Source organism: Podarcis muralis, chromosome 2, assembly GCF_964188315.1.
Source record: "Podarcis muralis chromosome 2, rPodMur119.hap1.1, whole genome shotgun sequence".
In the NCBI taxonomy this organism is placed as follows: domain Eukaryota; kingdom Metazoa; phylum Chordata; class Lepidosauria; order Squamata; family Lacertidae; genus Podarcis; species Podarcis muralis.
In genome coordinates, this window is record NC_135656.1 from 44642564 (window position 1) to 44662715 (window position 20152).

A 20152-nucleotide genomic window follows, 5' to 3' on the forward strand; every position below is an offset into this window, starting at 1 on the left:
AGGCAAATTAATTAATAAAGGGAGCCTCAGTGGAAATTAGCATTTCCATCAGTGCTGCAGCCAATCATGGCACTCCACCAGGTTATATAAACACCAAACTAGACCGGGGCTTAAATACATAGCAGACAGTATCTTGTTTTTCGTTAACTAATTACATGGATCTGGGAGCCCAATTCTCACCTTGAAGGCCATGAGAATTTACTCCAGAAAGTGAATAGGGATGAATCATATTTTGTCAAATTTATTTTTCTCTCACTATGAACTTTCCTTTCGCTCTACCTTACACATCCGACATCAGTCAGTGTTTAAATTGATCACCGACTACACACACAGGATACCTGTAAATCCACAGCCATATCTTTTGCTGCAGACTATATAACAAGGGACATCCATTTTGACCAGCTGAACACCTGTCCCTCAAGAAGCAATGACAGAAAAAGTCTTGCAGAGCAATAGCAAAAATAGTCATTCATATGCACCTGGGACACTCCATAGACAAACTGCAGAAAGATCACTGCTTTAAGGAAATATTTTTTGTTTTTGGGGGTTCTTAACATACAGGGAGGGGAACAGAGTGTCTGTATTTATTTAAATATTCTTTTTTGCTATCCTGAACGTAAGATAGGGGTTATTCTAAAGTGCCTCCTTCAAGACAGCAGTCACAGCTATATAAGGCACCTTACACATTTATTCTTTGCTCCAGAATTGCGGTTTCAGGTTTCCTCTTTGCTAGTCTTTCTCTCACTGCACTTCAGAGACTGTTCTCGACAACGTGAAGAGACAGAGTATGAAATGTACAGTAGGGGGCAGTTTGGTTTCATGCTTGGGGTTGTGGCTTACCTGTATGTTTTTTTTGTAGTGTTTTGCTTTGGACTCCCCTACCCACCCCCATTCCTAGCTGTGTCATGCTAAAAAGGCCACATTTAAGTTTCTCTTCAAACCAGACATCAATAATATTACAAAATCACTGCTTTTTTTAAAAAAAAAAAAGTTCAAAGGGGGGGGGAAACTACAGGGATCAAAGTGTTCTGTTCAGCTCTAAAAGGAATGCAAGGCTGTTTTATTATTATCTTTTCTTCATGGGTTGATGGACTAGAGTGGTTCTGACAGAATTACTTCAGTTTTTGTTATTAACAGATTGCATACAAAGATTATTATTATTATTATTTGAATTTATATATATCTCTATATATCTCTGTCTCAGGGCAGTTCACAGAATAAAATCAAAATATAAAACCACAAAATACACAATCAAAATAAAAACAACCTTTTAACCCCTTTTATATTCATACTTTGTATGCAATGTTCCCCATATATATCCCCATTGTCCTCCATGGCATATAGCATATTTACAAATTATATATATGTATATTCAAATCTAAGTCTTTCTCTTGCTTTCTCTATCTCTGGTTAGGGGATGGGGCTTCATTTTACTCCACTTACACAACACTTTCCATTTGGGGAGCACCTGTGGACATTCATTTTCATCATATTTATTGTAACTGGATGTACAGAGGGAAAGACAGAGATTTCTCTAGTGCTGTCCTTTAGGAGGTCTGCATGTTGACATGCAGAGGCTAGCCTGTTAGGAGCACTGCCTCACCAACATTAGCCAGCCCCACCTGCCTGCCTTCTTACAACCAACCCAGGCACCGGCAATGATTGAAAGCTTCCTCCTCCTTCAGTCTCAGTGTTGCCGTCCTAGTACTCAGCAGGGAGGAGGATGAGGAAAAAACTAGAATGACTAACTCTGTCACTGAGCCTGGCTCTGCCGGTTGGTTGCCTTGAGCAGTAGCCACCACTGCCTTCTTCTCTCCGAGGTATAAGCCTGTATTTGGCTAACCTGCTCCACACTACATATATGATTGGACCCTCTTAATAATAATAATAATAATAATAATAATAATAATAATAATAATAATAATAATAAAAGAATCTCTGCATATGTTGTTGTTAATTTCTTACTTGTCCTTCAACATTAGGTCCCAAGGCAGGTTACACCCATGTAAAAATGCAATGTTAACATCAGTTAAAACAATTTTGAAATCTAGCAGGTTAGGGTAAAGTCGGCTAGAATTCTTCTCCTCACGGTATAATTTTGAATGTGGAGGGAACTTTTCCATATGGAAAAGCATCAAAAAGCTGCTGTCTGAAATGGCACCACCCAGACACAGATCTACTACCTCAGTGCCATGACCCTGAAGTCAGATTCCTCTTCTTCAGAGGATGAGATCTAGAACTCTGAGGGAGAAGGGAACACAAGGCCAGCCCCAGAAGTGTTCCCACAAGACAAGCCTACAATGCCAGTGGCCTTCTGGCTTGATAATGTTACATTGCCATCCTCAAACCCAGAGGAGCCTACTGCAGTGGCCCCCAGTGAGGTGTGAGTCCACCCCACCATGCTGTCAGAGTAGAAAATGGCAGGAACAGGCTGGGCTCCTTTGAGGCTTTCCACACTGAGCATTTACAGTTGAACAGTTGCTGATTTTATAGGATTTATTGGCATGTTGCCACATGACATCAGCATCATTCAGCCAGTACAGTGGTACCTCGGGTTACAGACGCTTCAGGTTACAGACGCTTCAGGTTACAGACTCCACTAACCCAGAAATAGTACCTCGGGTTAAGAACTTTGCTTCAGGATGAGAACAGAAATCGTGCGGTGGCAGCAGGAGGCCCCATTAGTTACAGTGGTACCTCAGGTTAAGAACAGTTTCAGGTTAAGAACGGACTTCCAGAACGAATTAAGTTCTTAACCTGAGGTACCACTGTATTCCTGAGTAATGTCTAAAACAAGTCCTGTACTGAGAAGCAATAGAAATTTTTTTTCTTTCCCATGGCAATATATCACCAGAGCATCAGGGTTACTCAATGGTCTTTTCTCACATCTTAAAAGACTGGCCAAGTCTTGACCCAGGGCTTTAAAGGTAAGTTCCTGCTCAACTAGTTTACCACTTTAGCAGACACTTACCCAGAATGACTAAGTTGGAAAAGACCCTGGGGATGTCCCAGTCCAACACACAATGTTTCAATCTGGAGAAAAGACTTTATTATTATTATTATTGGCCAGTCAACCCAAACATCCCAAAGCAAGAAGCCTGCTTTGCAAGACAGTTGGCTTCTCAGTGGGGCAATGAAACATAACTGTACTAACAGTGAAAACAAAATACTTGCTTTTAGCAAAGGATGATTTCCTGGGAGTCCTCACCTGGCAGTGTGCTGCTTTATGATTGTGAGAAGCATAACAAGGCCCCTGAGTAATAGTAGGCTCTGCAATGGAGCCTCCTGTGCACTGACTGCTGCATTTTTTCATTTGGAAGCAACTAGCCTGAGATGACACTGGACAGGAATGCATGTTGGCTGGAGGTGACCCAGTGTAAAGAAGAGCTCAGCGAAACAGCACAGACAATACTTGCCCTTCTATAATATTTGGCTCATGGACTCTTTGGGCTCTGTCCCTCCATGCATTACTGAATAAAGTCTGAGTGACTGGGAATTTGGTGTGAACCTCTGTACTTGAACCCTCATGGACAATTTCCTCCACATTTGCCTCCCAAGTGAGAGGCAGTATTGCTTCTAAATACCAGTTACTGGGAAGTGCTCAGGGTCTGCTTGCAAGCTTCCCATGGACATCCCAAGGCTGGCCATTGCGGGAACGGTTTGCTGAACTCAATGGGACATTGGCTTGATATAGCAGGGCGCTCTTAAGTTCTTATTTATTTCCTGCATTTATACCCCACCTTTTCCCACAAGGAGCTCAAGGTGGCATAACTGGTTCCCCCCATGCTCAAAATTAATCCCCGCAACAACCCCATGAGAGAGGTTGGGATTAGGGGCAGTCACTCTGTGAGCTTTCATAGCTGAGTGGGGATTTGACCCCTGGTCTCTCAGGTCCCAGTCTGACACTCTGACCATTATAAACCACTGTTCATTTTGCTGTTACCATATACAGTCTTAGTATCCCTGGTCTCTGTGCCCCTAAATGATTATTTGTAATTTCCCCCCATGGTGCTTTAGGCTTTATAGTTGGACACCACCCTGATATTCTATGGTACGGTATTACACCAAACCTTTTATAAACAATAAACAAAACAATCAATCTGATTTCTATGTGACGTTTCGGTTCATTGTTTCTTTACGTGGCTAAACCATAATGCTCACAGCCTGGCATCTCACAATTCCATTAAACTTTAACTGGATAACTCTTTTTTGTCTATGCAACATTGTTTTCCTTAAATTCCCTGGGAATACCACATCTCACCTACTCTTCATTTCACATCTCCTTTCTTGTTTGTTTTATGATCTCTGCATTCTCAGATGTAGTTTCTCCAGCAACTAACCAATTTGGTCTTCCTGCCAGACATGCACATATATTAGACATTTCTGATGTCCAAGGGCTACCCCTTAGGGACACTGCTTACAGCTTCTCTCCTTTTTAAGAGAGTTTTTCTGACAAGCAAAAATCTGTCTATTTTTTTAAAAAAAACTATTTTCTTTACCCTTGCTATCCACTGCTCTGTCCTCTTGTGGTTAGCACTGGGTTTCAGTTTAAGCAGGAATCTATGAAGTAGAATTTGAGCAAATATTCTTTTCAAATATCCAGCATTTAAACTGCATACTGCTTTAGGAAGACTGCAGTTGTGAGTGCAAAGCAAAAACACAAATGTAAGAGCACCAAAGGCTGTGCCCACATCAGTGATCCTGAGATAACGGGGGTGGGGTCATCCTACCTAGATATGTTTTCTTTTTAATTTTGTAGGTGTGAGATTGGAACACTAACCTGTAGGAACCATATAATTTAATTTAATAGACATTAATTACTTAAGATATATGAAGAGTTGGAGCCATGCCAACCACATGCAATTTTGTAACATGACAGGCAACAAAACTGAGGAGCAAAAATGTTTGCACACTCTATATATGCATTTTGGAAAGCTGTTTGCTATGCATTCAGATGCCTTTTAAAATATCACAACCAAATATTGCACAGTGGTTCTTGAGATCAAGGAGCAGGGTTTCATCTGTGTTTAGATGTAATTGGATGCCATTTTGAATCAAGACAGCAGACTAGTTGAAGGGCTGTCCAGTCCAGTCCTAAGAGGGCAAATCAGCTGCCTTCAGAAGCGTTATCTAGTAAGGGTGATGGGGGACGACAACAACGACTTACATGTGTGATGCTGTGTGTGATGTTAGGACGTTGGAAGGAGCTGGGATGGAGCCAAGTGCAGCAGCTGCACAGCTTCAATGATCGGTGGCTTCTTGTCCTGCCACTGCTACTGGCAGGGGGCTGCTTTGATCCCCTCTGTGGCGGCAGGAGGAGGAGGAGGAGGAGGAGAAGAAGGAGCTGGCCACTGAAGCCAAGCTATGCTCAGCTCCACACTTGACCTCCTTTGCCCTCTGAATTTTTGGGACTTGGGGGGAAGGTTCCCTCCCAAAAAAATCCCCCCCAAAGGGCTCAGCTCTCATGAGTTGGCACCCTGGTTACCTTGAAGCTGTCTGTCAATAGCCTTCCCCACTATGGTGAGATTCCACCCCCCCATTTAAACTAAAATAATTATTTATAGATGAAAACTAGCACATATTCATGCTTGATGCAACTCTCTGTTCTCTTTTTGTGTGTGTGATACATGTAGCATTTTTAGCATTACAATATTCAAAGGGTTTATATGGGAAAGCGACTGCTCCCTCCCTGCCAAACCCAACAACTCCAGGTGCTTGATATTAAATTCATTCCAGGCCCAATACATTTTGGGGAAAAAAATCCTTTCTTGGGGGTACTATAAATACGGTATATGAAGGACACACATAAGAAATTGGATAGTGACTATAAAGTGTAACACTTTCTCACGTCACATACTGATAAGCAGTACTGAAAGAATATGAAACAAAATTATCAAGTCACTTTTTATTTAAAAATATGGCAACAAGTACTTAAAACATATATATGAAGGAAGAATATATCTAACAGTACCAAACTAAAAACGAAACACCTAAAAATGGGACAAAAAATGTGTTTTTTATGCTCCAGGGAAATTAACAATTTAATAAACTCTTCTGTCCTTTTGCTCTGGTAGGAGTTCAGTTCAATATTTCTCAAAAGCTTTTTTTGTTTGTTGCGGGGCAGGGGGAAGTCTGTGTTTTCTCTGCTTCAAATATACTGCAGCAGCAGCAGCAGCAACACATGACTCTGAACAGGCAAGCACTTCAAACACTTATCTGTGCAAAGCCTTTGGTTTATTGTAAATGTGATGCTTGTGTGTGAGCCTTTTCTGTGGCTGCTCCCATATTGAGGAATCCCCTCCCTCCTGAGAGAGGCTAGATGGGCTCTCTCCTTGTTCTCTTTCTGCTGGCAGGGCAATTGGTAGTGCTCCAGACTTCCCCAATCTCCACAGGCAGTGCGAGATTCCAGGAGCTGCAGGCACACTTGCCATGGTCTGTGTTCCCCTTTGAGAGACACAGTGGAGACTGTGGTGTCTTTATGATATATGGCTTTATTTACACATATATACAACCTGCACTTAGATGGCGGGATTGCATTCAGCTCCTATGAGGGTCTGGCTTCTCCCTTAAGGGCAGCATTGGATTCAGTGGACAGCAAAAAGCCACCCTCTGTGCCTCTTAGTTCCAGCCTGTCATCCCCACTCACATGGAGTTCTGCCCTTCCTTCTTGTTCTCACTGCTTACCGACTCCAAGGACCTCCCACTAGCCTACGTCATTCAACGTTGAAACTCTAAACCTGGCTTTCATCTCTGGGGTCGCCACCCCCCCTAGCCTGGCAGTCTTGCCCTCTGATGGTTTCCTTGATGAGCCATCACCAGCCTTTGTCCTCTGCTGAGCTGGGTTGGCTCATTAGCATAGTTAAATCCAGGGGGTTTCCATGTTTGGCAAAGTGTAATCAAACTGTAATCAAACCTTGATTAAGTCAAACTTTTACTAAATCAAGGAATTATGGAGAAGATCTGGCAGCCAGGTATTTAGGGGGATCTCACCCTCCGCAAACCCACAACAGTATTTGAATGCTGGTTCTAAATAGTATTTCTCCCCCAATACATTCTTATTTTTGAAAAAAGAAAAGAAACTGGGTTTTTAAAAGTTTCCTCCAGTATTTCAGGTTTAAGAGTAGGTTCTGCAGCTCCCTTTCAATCAACTTACCTGATTAGAATTATGGTTAGCAATGGATGGTAGATCTCATCTTGAGTGACAGAAGCATTAACAGACAAACCTACTACAGTTTGCCTGGTCTCAGCTGTCAACAGAAATAATCCCCATCAAGTCTAAAGGGCTTTCCATGGAGGCTATTGATGGCTACTAGCTATGAAGGCTATGTTCCACTTCTGCTGTCAAAGGCAATATTCCACTTGCTTGGAATCACATGGGGATTCCCAGCTTTTGTGCTCACATTCTGCTTTTTGGCATCTATGGAGAAAAGGATGTCCAACAGGTAGATGTCCAACAGGTATACCGTGATCTATTGTTAGGTGAGGTGTCCGTGGTAGATCGCGGGACCCTCCCCCAACCCCTTCCAAAAAAAGCTCAAGATCTTTGTTAGATCACTGCCAGTTTTTTTATAGTGGGAGTAGATCTCAGACTCTTGAAAGTTGGATATGCCTGCTGTATTAGATGGGCCATTGGGTCTGATTCAGCAAGTTCTTATCTTATATTCTTATCAGTGATATATTAATAGTAGATAAGGATACAAACAAAGGCCAGAAGCTGCTAGGAAGCTGTAAAGACAAAAACAGATTTTGCAATGCATGGCAATGAAGATCTGTAGAACTGTGCCTATTGATTTATATTATCCATATTAATATTATCCATATTTACTCAAGTGACACCAGTGCATTCCATAAGCTTATTCCCATATAAGTGGGTACAGGTTAGCAGCCTCATTTTGGCTATGCAGCCCAACCCTGCCACCACTAAAACCATGTTTAAATAGCTACAATGGAATATAATGCAAACAACATGGTAGAATGGTAGTTTCACCACGTAAAACAATGCTATAATTAAAAAGTAGTTCAGCCAGCTGAGTATCCCATCTCACAAAATTAGAGTAACACTCATGCTGAGACGCTGGTTAAAAACTCGACACTGTTTTCAAGAAGGATAGAAAAACCAGTTTGCACACGAGCATAGATATTCTCAAAGGAAAGTGCCATATTTTATTGAATTTTTTCACAATTCTGTGTTATTATATCAAGCTCACTTGACAGTAGAGGACAAACTGTCTTTCACATGCTATAAAAGTAATATGCCAGCGGTTCAAGAAAGGAGCAAGATTAAACAAGACTGTCTGGTGGATTTATCTGCACCAAATATAAGTCCTCCAGAAATTTTCAAGTGACACACTGTTTAATAAAAACAGCACAGTCCTAACTTTGAAAGATTATACTATAGTGCAATGAATTTACCCCTGAGCTGAATGTAATAACATGAAAACCCCCCAAAGCATGCATCAGTTTCCAAATTCGAATTGACCTTTTCAACACGTCTATGCCTTTCCATTTCTTTCAGTTCCAGTTTTACATTTTAGGAGGGCAGGCAACAACACCTGGGTCACCACCGGATTCTCCAACAATACAGGAAATATGCTGCTAGGAAGATATATTGTGCGATTCTCTCAACAGCATTATTGACAATGAGCCATTAGAGTGTTGGTATTTCAGCAAGGACAGACAAAGCCACAGTATGCATGAAACTGTATTTTGTTCCCTCAGGAAAGGAATCACCAAGGAGTAGTTAAATGTCACTTATAAATACATGGAGAATGAATAAATATTCTCTTGCGCTTGCACTATACTAATAAAAACCTGATAACATTTTCAAGAATCCCATTATTCCCTTTCAAAACAGCCATATGCTATATACAAACACCCAATGATTTTTCTATATTATTTGACCAGCTTCACCAATAGAACTCATGACTTGCAGCTGTTATGCTCTTTTTGACAAGATATGGACTTCGTTAATGCAGAGAAAGCAATATTTATGGTATCGGAGCAGCTACTGGAGTACCTAAAATAATCAACACTCTCTCAACCTTTTCTGAATATCTTTTGGGCTCCCTCAAAAATTTGCAGGGTAAAACCTCCTGGAGTGGCCAGCTCATATTGATAAGAAGCAGCTCTGACACAACCTGAAGGTAGACTGTTCCTGAAGCAAGGGACCTTTGCCCCTCCAGAGGTTGTTGAACTACAACTTCTCTCAGCCCCACCAAATATGGCCCAGTGGCCAGAGATGATGGGAACTGTTGTTCAGTAACATCTGGAGGGTCAAAGGTTTCCCAAACCTGCTGTAAAAGTTGGAATTAAATTGGCCTACCAACCTTTCTGTCTCTCTCTCTCTCTCTCTCTCTCTCTCTCTCTCTCTCTCTCTCCTCCCCAATATACATTCTTAACTTGAATGAGTCTGGAGGCTGAGATATATTAGGCATGCCACATGGCCTAGAGCAGGCATAGGCAAACTCGGCTCTCCAGATGTTTTGGGACTACAACTCCCATCATCCCTAGCTAACAGGACCAGTGGTCAGGGATGATGGGAGTTGTAGTCCCAAAACATCTGGAGGGCCGAGTTTGCCTATGCCTGGCCTAGAGGCCTCTACATTTGTTGTTCTCTTCCAAGCATGGAGCAGAACCTCACTGCCCAACCTTCCTGTGCAGATTATTCTCATAAATCTTGGATTTAAATGGCTTGCACTACTCTTCAAAATAATCCAAAATGCGGGACTATGCCGTATGAAGTCTGCCTGTAACCTGCTCTGCTCTTGTTGGATTGTCTAGTCTAAGGTGGTCTTTGGCTTGCGGCCCTTGCCCTCTTGTGACTTTGAGAAGCACTGCCAGTAAGTTAGAAGAGGTTAGCAGTTGTGCAAAAGAAAAATAAATAAATGCAACTTTCTAAATATTGTTTTCCTGGCATGTACCAATTGCCAGTCTATTTAGGCCAAGCTATTGCTTCTTAATTCAGTGACAGCTGGCATAAGCACAGCCTAGAAGCTAACTAAGACAAATCCTTGACAAAGGAAGCACTATGTTAGCAGGTTATTTATTACCAGCTATGGGCAAGTGTTGACAGATGCTAACGACTAGAGAGAGTGATTTAATGCAAGATCCATTCCCCTTGCCCTCCCCGTCTCAACCCTCAAGGTAGTCAAGAAACATGGTGTGTTCATAGGACTTGGCAAGAGACAGATTTCCCTGTGCTACACTGATGGATTCAGAACCGCAGATGACAGAAGCTGTTATAGCAAATGCATGATCAAAAGAATGACTATGAAACAAAAAGTCATCTGCTGGACAGCAAACCCCCCCAAGACTAGTCCAACACACCCTTTTGAATTGACACACTGGCAATTTTGCTTTCGGGATTCCTTCTTGAGATTCATTTGGCTACCAGTTTGGGTTTTTTGCTTGGTTTTGCTTTTAGGATGTTGCTGTGCTTGGTCCAAACAATATACTTCCCTTGTTCTCTTTGAAGGACTCCTGGGGCAGTCAGTCACAGATGCCTCTGTCCCTGCCACTCCTTAAAGTACAATTGCCTTAATTCAAACTGGCAGAACTTGCTCTTTTGCCCAGTGGCTGCGAGAGCAAGGTACCATTTTAAAAACTATTGTTGTCACACAGCAAGATGCATTCAAACCCACTTTAAACAGACTTAAAAAACAACAACCCCAATTTAAAACACAGTCTCCCCTGATCTCTTTTCAATCTAGCGAGAATGGATTGAGAATGAAATGGCAAATTCTTATGCAGATCTCATCAGACTAGTAACAGTGTGGATCCTTTGATGGAGGAAGTTCCTCTGGATCCAACACAAGCTGAGTTCAATTTACGGCTGTCTACACAATATACCTTCAAAGCACATTCAAATCACAATCCTTCACTCAAAGAATCATGGACCATTCTTCATTTGTTGCTAAATTTGGAGGTGCGTTCTTTAGAAATTGCACATGTGCTGTGAAAACTATGGTGTAGATCTAAATGTAAAGGGAAGTAAACAAAACTGAGGGTTATTTTATGAGATTATGCCTTTTAAGAGGCATATAGACCATTGGTATTTAATTAAAAAAGGAGAAAGGGGCATTTGATCCAGTTTTGTTGTGGGCAGCTGGTCATGCACAACAGCCAGTGGCCCTATAGGAACATCCTCATTTGTAGCAAAAGAGTCAATCCAAGCAGATCAATGGGATTCAGGACAGCTGAGCAGCTGGTCTATAAGAATCTGAGGGGAACTGCTCCTTGTTTCCAACACTAAAATGACAGTTTAGGCTGTAATCCTAAATAAGTTTTGTAGGGTGTAAACTCCACTTCTGAGTAAAGATAAACAGCATTGCTGTCAGTGGAACATAACCAACAGCACTGACATCTATAAAATGGTTGATCAGAGAATGTGAAAGAAAGAAAGACAGAAGGACGGAAAGGAAGGAAGGAAGGAAGGAAGGAAGGAAGGAAGGAAGGAAGGAAGGAAGGAAGGGAAGGAAATGAAAGAAAGATCTTTCTTGGACTTGGATCTTTCTTGGTGGATCCGGGCAATTGTCAATTCTAATATGCACCTAATTTAGATAGAAACAGTTTACAATAGGGCTGAGAAAATGCAAATGAACTTCTGCATTTGTGGTGGAAAAGAAAAAGCCTATTCAAATTAATGAAAATTTAGTAGATGTCATTAAGGGCAATTATACTAACATCTACAGAGAAAACAAAATCTCTGGCTTGCTTGATTAGAAACGTAATAGAACAGTTCATTTGTTAATGATCAGGGATCTTATAGCAAACCTGACTGCATTAATTCAATGTCTTAAGGTTAAGATCCCATCTATTCATGAAGCCTTCCATCTGTGGACATTTTTAATAACTTAGATCAACAATTCCAGACCTCCCCCCCCCCATCACAAGGCAGAACACATAACTTTAAGAGCTAATATTTATGACTAGCAAGGGTTAGTTTCAGTGGCAACAAGCAAACATTTCCAAGCAGAAGTAAAACATCCTTCAACAATGAAACTTTCAGCACCATGCTTTATTTGCTACTTTGGAAGGCAAAATTAAAGGCACCCTCAGACAAACTGACTGTGCAATCCTATTCATGCCTTCTCAGTCAGAAGTAACTCCCCCTGAATCTGAGGAGACTTGAAGTGGCCAGGCCTTGCACCAGTGTTTGGCTAGTTCAGGCACTGGCAGAGGGTCTCAGGGGTTCAGAACCACTCCCCCTGCCAGCCTGTTTCCTTTCAGATTCTATCTGTGGTGGCCACCCACCTTGCTTGATTATCCAAAATGCACTTTCCTGGCCTACAGACCTTCTATAGAATGGCCCAGAGATGGAGAGAAGATAAAGTCCCGACCAGAGATGAATAGCTGATGAAGATGATGGACAAAATGGCGAAATTGACTGGGAAAATCAGAAACCAGGAAGAGAGGAACTTGTAGTGTATTAAAAACTAAGGTAAAACTGGATTATTTAAGAAAAATATAGAAAACAAGTGAAGCAGTGGAAAAAGAATGAAAATGGTAACCATGGAAGGGTGGAGGGGAGTCAAAGGATTCAGGGAATGCTAAATGATGATGATGATGAAGAATGTTTTAATTTAAATTTGCAATGTACAGTAAAACACACTCTCTCTCTCTCTCTCTCTCTCTCTCTCTCTCTCTCTCTCTACTAGTTCTACTAGTAACTAAATATGGTGGGCGGCCACCATGGATGGGAGCCAAGCTCCCATTGGCAGCATCACCCAACCAGCACCGAAAGGACTCTGGTGGGCAGGGTGATGAGTGGTGGCCAAGGGGAGGAGAAATGGCAGTGCAGCTGTCCCTTTGCACAGTGGTAAGCAGGTTGGTGTGCATTTTGGATGGGGTGGCCTAGGGAGAGGGGGTTGCTCCTGCTCCTGTGCATGGGGGCAGGCAGGAGCCCTGCCATGGTTGGAGGAGACATCAGTGGCACTATGCCCAGAGCCCATGAAGTGTGATGCTGGCCCTGTAAGTGAAAGTGGGACTGTAGCTTGAGCTAGGAATACGGAAGAGCCTGGTTCAAATTTCGCTTCTGATACGAATTCACCAAGTGGCTGAAATTTTGCAGCCTCAGTTCTCTCCTCTGCAATATGGGGGATAGAAATACTCATTTACTTTGCAAGCTTGTGAAAATTACAACTAGATAATGAATGTGATGTAATTTAAACACTTGAAAGCACCATAAAAAGGCTAAGTGTTGTTGTTGTTGTTGTTATTATAATATACCTTGAGCATGATCTTTGTCTGCTCACTGTTCTCTACCATGTAGGCAAATGCAGGTTGCAAAGGGACTTAGACACATTTACCTCCCATAACATCTCTCCGATTACTATGTCAAAAGCAAGCATTCTGTGGAACTGGGCAGGGTGAAGGCTTTGTCGAATAGGGAACATCACCACAAGCATTCAAAATGTACTCGGAGAACAAAGGAGCAACTCAGTGTTTCATTGCATCTGGAATCCCTTTAATTAAACATTTTTGTCTGCTGTTTGTTGTGCTTGTCAGCCTACAGCACTGGCTGTTGTTTGGCTCATATTAGCAAATGAAACCAAATGTTGGGGAGGGGGGAAGAGGAGGAGTTCTGGTTTTCTGTTTTTACTCAGGAAGCACCCACGAAGAGTCCTGCTGGATCAGGCCAGGCACTCAGCTAGCCCAGAACCTTTTTCTCACAGTGGGCAACCAGATGCCTAAAGGGAAGTCTAGAAGCAGGATCTGAGGGCAACAGCACTTCCCACTTCTGTGGTTTCCAGCAATGTAGTGTTATGAGTTTGTGGTTGCTGGACCTGATTGCATATTAGACTGTACGCTTCCGAGCACAATTCAAAGTGTTGGTGCTGAGCTTTAAAGCCCTAAATGGCTTTGGTCCTGTATACCTGAAGCAGAATCTCCACCCCCATCGTCCAGCCGGGACACTGAGGTCCTGAGCCGAGGGTCTTCTGGCGGTTCCCTTGCTGTGAGAAGCCAAGTTACAGGCAACCAGGCAGAGGGCCTTCTTGGTAGTGGCACCCGCCCTGTGGAATGCCCTCCCAGCAGATGTCAAGGCAATAACTCTGGTGATATATTGCCATGGGAACGAAATAATTTTTCTATTGCATCTCAGTACAGGGCTTGTTTTAGATATTATTCAGGAGTACAGTGGTACCTCGGGTTAAGAACTTAATTTGTTCTGGAGGTCCATTCTTAACCTGAGACTGTTCTTAACCTGAGGTACCACTTTAACTAATAGGGCCTCCCATTGCCGCCGTGCGATTTCTGTTCTCATCCTGAAGCAAAGTTCTTAACCCGAGGTACTATTTCTGGGTTAGCGGAGTCTGTAACCTGAAGCGTCTGTAACCTGAAGTGTCTGTAACCCGAGGTACAACTGTAGTATAGGCTGAAGAATTGGCTTCAGTGTTTAAAGGGGGACAGGGCAGGGGAGAGCAAGGGACTTTCCTGATGGGCCTCTTCTTCCATTTCTCATGCATCTGGCTTAGCAATATAGTGCTTAATGCATAGCGTGTGAAGCTGCCCTATGCCCTTAGGTTTCACAGCTGTTTGCTTCCTTACACAGAAAATTAGCTATGAAAAGCACGCTAAGGAAATATGAGAGATGGGTTTTCTTGTTTTCCAGCTAACTAGAGCACAGGTTGATTTTATTCTATTAATACCCAACAGGATTTAAGAATGAAAAAGAAGGAGGGAGGAACAAAACTTTTGGGCAGAATGCTGCTTTTCCTTCCTAGCTTCTGCTGTGTTTGAGGCTTGTGGCAGATGCAGGAGTTGAGCTGACATTCAAACTTCAGATGCACAAAACTTCACCCAGTTTCTGAATGTTCAATGATGTTAACATGCTACTAACAAGCAGAAAAAGAATGCCACATGGTCAAATTAAATCGAGACTCTCACTTCACTTGGCTAATGAACATTGCCAGAAGGAAGTGTTGCATGAATTGCACTCATTATCTTTTAGATATCTGTGTTATAAATTGAAATTCTTGAAATCTTGTTGATGCTTTTATCTTTTTTTCTGATTTATTTCAAAGATTCAGTAGTTGGGCAGATGAGAATATGCACATACTTGCAAAGTTTGGTTTTATTTCAACAAGACCTTAATATACCTGTTCACAGCAGAAAAGCACAAATCAACAACACTGACAAAAAAGAGCTTCCATTCCAATGATATGGATGGGTAGAGAAATGAATGATGCATAAATATACATTTGCATTTACAGTACTGGTAAAGCAGATGTGTAGAAAAAACCAGGTGTGATTTGTTCTGCTGCTCTGCTTAAATAGTTATCATCTCACCAGCTAATTTCCTATAACTCATGAAAATGGATGCATCCAAGAAAGGAAGGCTAGAAAGTAAACAGGCATCCCTCAATGAACATTAAAAATCAAATGGAGTAAGAAACGTATCACAGCAAAGTCTCATAAGGTGAAATCCAATGTTGATTCAGCAGAGGCATGTGCTAAGAAAACAGTTGTCCTAGACCTAGACTATTGCCTGAAGGCAAATGAGGCTACCACTTTGGTGAAAGCAAGAAGGTCTGAGTGTGGTAAGCTCCTGAACTGGAGACCCCCTGGGAACCTCATATATATTTCACCTTGGTTGCATAACAGAAGAAAATAAATAAATAAAAGGAAGGCCTTTTTTGTAGATTTTGTCTTTCTCCTCTACCACCTTCCACATTATTTTGAAGCATTCCCTCAACGTGCAGAAGTGGATTTGGGGGAGGAAGTGCAGGAGGCTGCCAGGGGTAGGGGAAATAATAAAAAGTTACCTCCCCTTCTCTGGTGGTAGCAGATGGCTTGTGGAATGGCAGCAGTGGATTTTACCCATATGGATTCAGCTGGCTAAAAATACTTCAACTCCACATAATGAAAGCAAACTGTGTCGTTTCAGGTTAGGTGGTTCCTATACTCCTTTTGGAGGAAGGGTAGTTCATGGTGACATAAAGACAGGTGAAGTTACTAATGGTGTGGAGATGGCAGACGGAGCTTTCTCTCTTATCTTGCTAGCCCCTGCTTGGTGAGGTATATACAAAAGAAAGATTTTGCACAATATATACTGGATATGGAATGCACTGTTGAGAACATAAGAACAACCCATCTAGTCCAGCATCCTATTTTCACGGTGGCCAACCAGATCCCTATGGGAAGCCTGCAAGCAAGACATGAGCACAGCAACACTGGAAGTAAAAATAGCCATCAGGACTCATGGTCATTGCTAGTTTTCTCCTCCATGAATTTGTCCAAGCCTCTTTTAAAGTCATCGAAGGTGGTAGTTAACTTAGATGCAATATATGTTGAGGGCCTCTCATTGAAACGGTTTTAAAAAGGGCTCGATAAATTCATGGAGGATGAGGCTGCCATGCTATACCCAGTGAATATACACAGGAACCCAGGTGCCAAATCAGACCATTGGTTCTCCTGATTCAGTATTATATACACTGCCTAGCAGTGGCTTTCCAGGATTTCAGACAAGGGGCATTCCTAGCCCTACCTGGAAATGCCAGGGATTGAACGAGGGACCTTCTGCATGCAAGGCAGATAGTATAGGATTGTACTCCTGATGCTTCAGTGGCTACTAACCATGATAGCTAAGTGTGGACTATACAGGAAAGTAAGACCCCCCCCCCAAGGAACTATATCTCGCACATCATAACCTGCCATATCACAGAACAGGGAAAACCTAGCAAGCTTTGCCATTGATTTAAACATGAATACAAGCCATGCTATATTTTTGAGCCATGTAAAACGAAGCTTTGAACCGCACTGCTTTTGATAATGGAAACTTCACTTCTAGGCTGCAAATTAAAGCTGAAAAGCAGCTCGCAGTTAAAATTCACATCAAGTAGTAGAGAGCATCATTAGAAGGTCATAGGCAAGAGCTTGTGACTCCATGAATAGCAATTAATTCCAATCAATACAGAAATTAGAGAGAAAGATTAGAAAGTGGTGAAATTTACACAGTGAGAGCTAATTTATATTTTTAACAAATTGTATCCTGCTGCACAATCAGTAAGGTCAGAATTAAGATTCAAGACCCAGTTCCTCATTGTCTTTGCTTGTTAAGTGTCAGTGCGTGGGCAACCTTGGACAAGGAGCGCAAGCACAAGTGAAAATATAAATAAAAACAAAAGGCTCCCATTAGCAGAGGCTCCCGTTAGTCCCTCTGTAGTTAACTGTGAGCAGTTTAGTAATCAGCCAGATGCATCCAGGAAACCCACAAGCCAGGCATGAAGGCAGTAGCTGTCTCCTGCTGTTGCTCCCCAGGAGCTAGGATTCTGTTGTGGAATTTTTCTGCATAGTTAATTTATTCAAATCACTGCCAAAGGATGTTTAGATGGCTTTAAAAGGGGATAGACAAATTCATGGAGGACAAGGAAGGATATAAGGATATTTTAACCCTGATGGCTACCCTCCACTGTTAGAGGCAGTACAGCTACTGGGTGTTTTGACTGTGCAGAGGATTTGCTAAAGTTCCCTTTTAATACATTCAGGAATCTCAAATAAAGAGCAAGTCCTAAAGGTCAAAAGATGGAAAATTTGATTGAGACCATTGGGAGAAGGCAGGGAAAGTGGGGGTTTCTATTAACCCCCACCCCAATTAATGGCTTCATATTCTCTCGTATTAGTCTCTCACTTTTGTCAAGGATGCCCATGGGCATAGAGAGTTTAAGGTCAATTGTGTGAAAGGGTATAAGAAAGCTATGGGAAGGGGGGGGGGGAAGGGATGGAGGGGAAAGGCTCCAAGAGCATTGTCTCCCCAAACCTCATAAAAGGAAAGCAGCAATATGGCCTCTCTGAACTTTCTGGATTGCATGCTCAGAATAAGAAGCTGAAGGGGCTGTTTCTTTCCATCTACTGTGTGTGTTCTGCAAGGTGCCTTCCTTTCTAAGAGTGATGAAAACTTAAATTTGCAGAAATGTTCGTTGGTGGCCTTTGTCTGTGAAAATGTCAGGGGCCTAGAGACATAAGGTTTTGCACTTCACACCACCCAGATTTCCAGAAAAGAAACCAGGAATATAATTTGATCAGAGACCAAAGCATAGAGGGACTAATTGGGGAAGAGAAATTGAATGCACATCGCTTCCTGTGTATGTATTAAGGGACAGTGTGCTCTCTGTATTGGACCACAACACAAACAGATGCTCCGCATTGCATTCTGTCTCAGTGCTCCTTTACTTTTGCTGGCTGGCAAGGGTGCCTCTGGCAGATCTAGTTTGCCAGCAAGTGGAGGAAAAGCCACAAGAAAAACAAACATCACAGAGTAAGTGTATGAGTTGATATTGCTATTGCTTTGTCTTTGATGGTACCACACCAAAACAATTCAGAGGATGACTACAAGGCAATCCCACTCTTATAATCCAGCAGGTACTTTTTCAAATTCTAGTGTTCATAATTACTTTACTCCTTTTGGTAAGGAGAGGGAGACTACTGGTGAGATAAGAGTACCACCTAAGGAAGAACTTCTGCCAAACCCAAACTATCCTGGTTAACTAAAGATTGTCAATGCTAAATAGAGAATCTGAGCACTCCTTTAATCTTCTCACAGCCTTAGCAAGGGTCACAGAACTGATATGTTCTAAGGGCAATTGATCAATGATTTTGGATCCAGGATGGTCTTCTGAATCTATTTTTTAAATAATTCCACAAACTATCAAGTTCTTCCAATCCGCAATGGAAGTCAACAGGTGGAAAAATACAAATTGTTAAATGCTCTGCACTCCCCCAAGTGGAGAGAAGTTTTGGGTCACCACTACTTGGGATCTAACTTCCTGTGACAAGTTTCTGTAGTCCATTCACAAACACATCTAGGACACAGGTAAAGGAGGCATGCAGGAGACATACTCTTCACAAGTCACTGCTTCTCGAACCCAGAGAGGCATGGTTCTTCCAGATTTTTTTTACTTATTCCTTCTCTTTTTTGCTTCTCTTTGTCTCTCTGTCTCAAAACTGCCATTTCTACACACAGAGAGTTTACGTCAGCCCTTACCCTCAGTTGTAAAAGGGAGGGAAGACCACCTTCTCAAAGCTCTAATGGCTAGCATTTAGAAAATTTCCAAATATCTCCTAATTATTAGCTTCCATTGAGAAAACATTAATCAATCATTCTGGGCTATTAGCAATCCCAGGCTTTGACTCAATAGCCCACAGCTATGTAAGACAATCTACTGAACTTTACATGCAAAGACAAGAGTTTAACTCAAACCTAGGTATTGGAGAGTTCAGAATCCAAACAGAAAAGAACAAAAATATGTTTATTATAATTGTGAGGCTGGAGCTGGAAAAGAATTACTTACCCAATTGACCAATCTCTTCTCTGGCAATCTCATATACCGGAAGTTTCCCAGTGTCATATCTCTGTGTCGATCGCAATATAGATTTTCCAAAAGGTTGAATATGAACCAGGCAGCACGGCTTCCAGCACCAAAGCCCCAGCTTACTGATTGACAAAGGAAAAAAAAAATCAGTGTATTGGCAAAGTCAGAAGATACGTAATGGAGTTTATTCCCCTAGTAGCTGGACAAACTGGAATTGCCAGAGAGATAAAGTGACCATGTGCTCCACCCTGTCCTTTGGCACATTTCTTGAGAGTGGAGGGAACTTGACGCTAAAAAGAACGTTAGGAGATAAAGACTTGCTTTACATATCGGAATGCAATATCACATTTTTGTGGTACAGATAAAGCATGTTTGCCTTTGTGAATGCTTGAATATGTTAAAGGAATATCTAAATGGAACATTTCCAGATCCACCAACTGACTTCTAAGTAAGTGGGCAAAATGCAACTGTGATCAAGGAAATGGTTACCACTTCTCCACATTGCACAGCCTGGTGCACCCTGGCCCTTGTCCATACAGCTGTTGTGTGAGCTGAGCTAATGTCCTTTTATCAAAAGCTATTTCATGATCCCAGCTAGGTTCTCGACCCTCCTTTCTTTATTTTTAAGCACAGACACACGATCTGTATTGGGGTTTGAACTGTAGCATATTCATTTCTTCATGAATTGAAGAAATGTAGCATTCATTAAAAAGTAAAAGCCTTAGAGAAAGAAGTACTTGTGCATAGAGAATGTATGAAGACAGCAGATAAAGAAAATGGAATGTGAGAAGACTGTTGTCTGGATGTGCCTTGGGGTATTTCCAGAAGGGGGCTTTTTGTAG

The 20152-nt window shown here is 42.0% G+C and overlaps 1 protein-coding gene across 3 annotated transcripts in view; it reads right to left on the reverse strand.

Annotated features, from left to right (window-relative positions):
- The window catches only part of ATP10B (ATPase phospholipid transporting 10B (putative)), a 136702-nt gene that overhangs the window by 97169 nt on the left and 19381 nt on the right, over nt 1–20152 (reverse strand). For all 3 annotated transcript variants that reach the window (XM_077924417.1, XM_028717405.2, XM_077924415.1), the window contains exon 2: nt 19290–19432. The gene's annotated coding sequence lies outside the window, so the exon portion shown is untranslated. The remainder of the gene's footprint in view (nt 1–19289; nt 19433–20152) is intronic.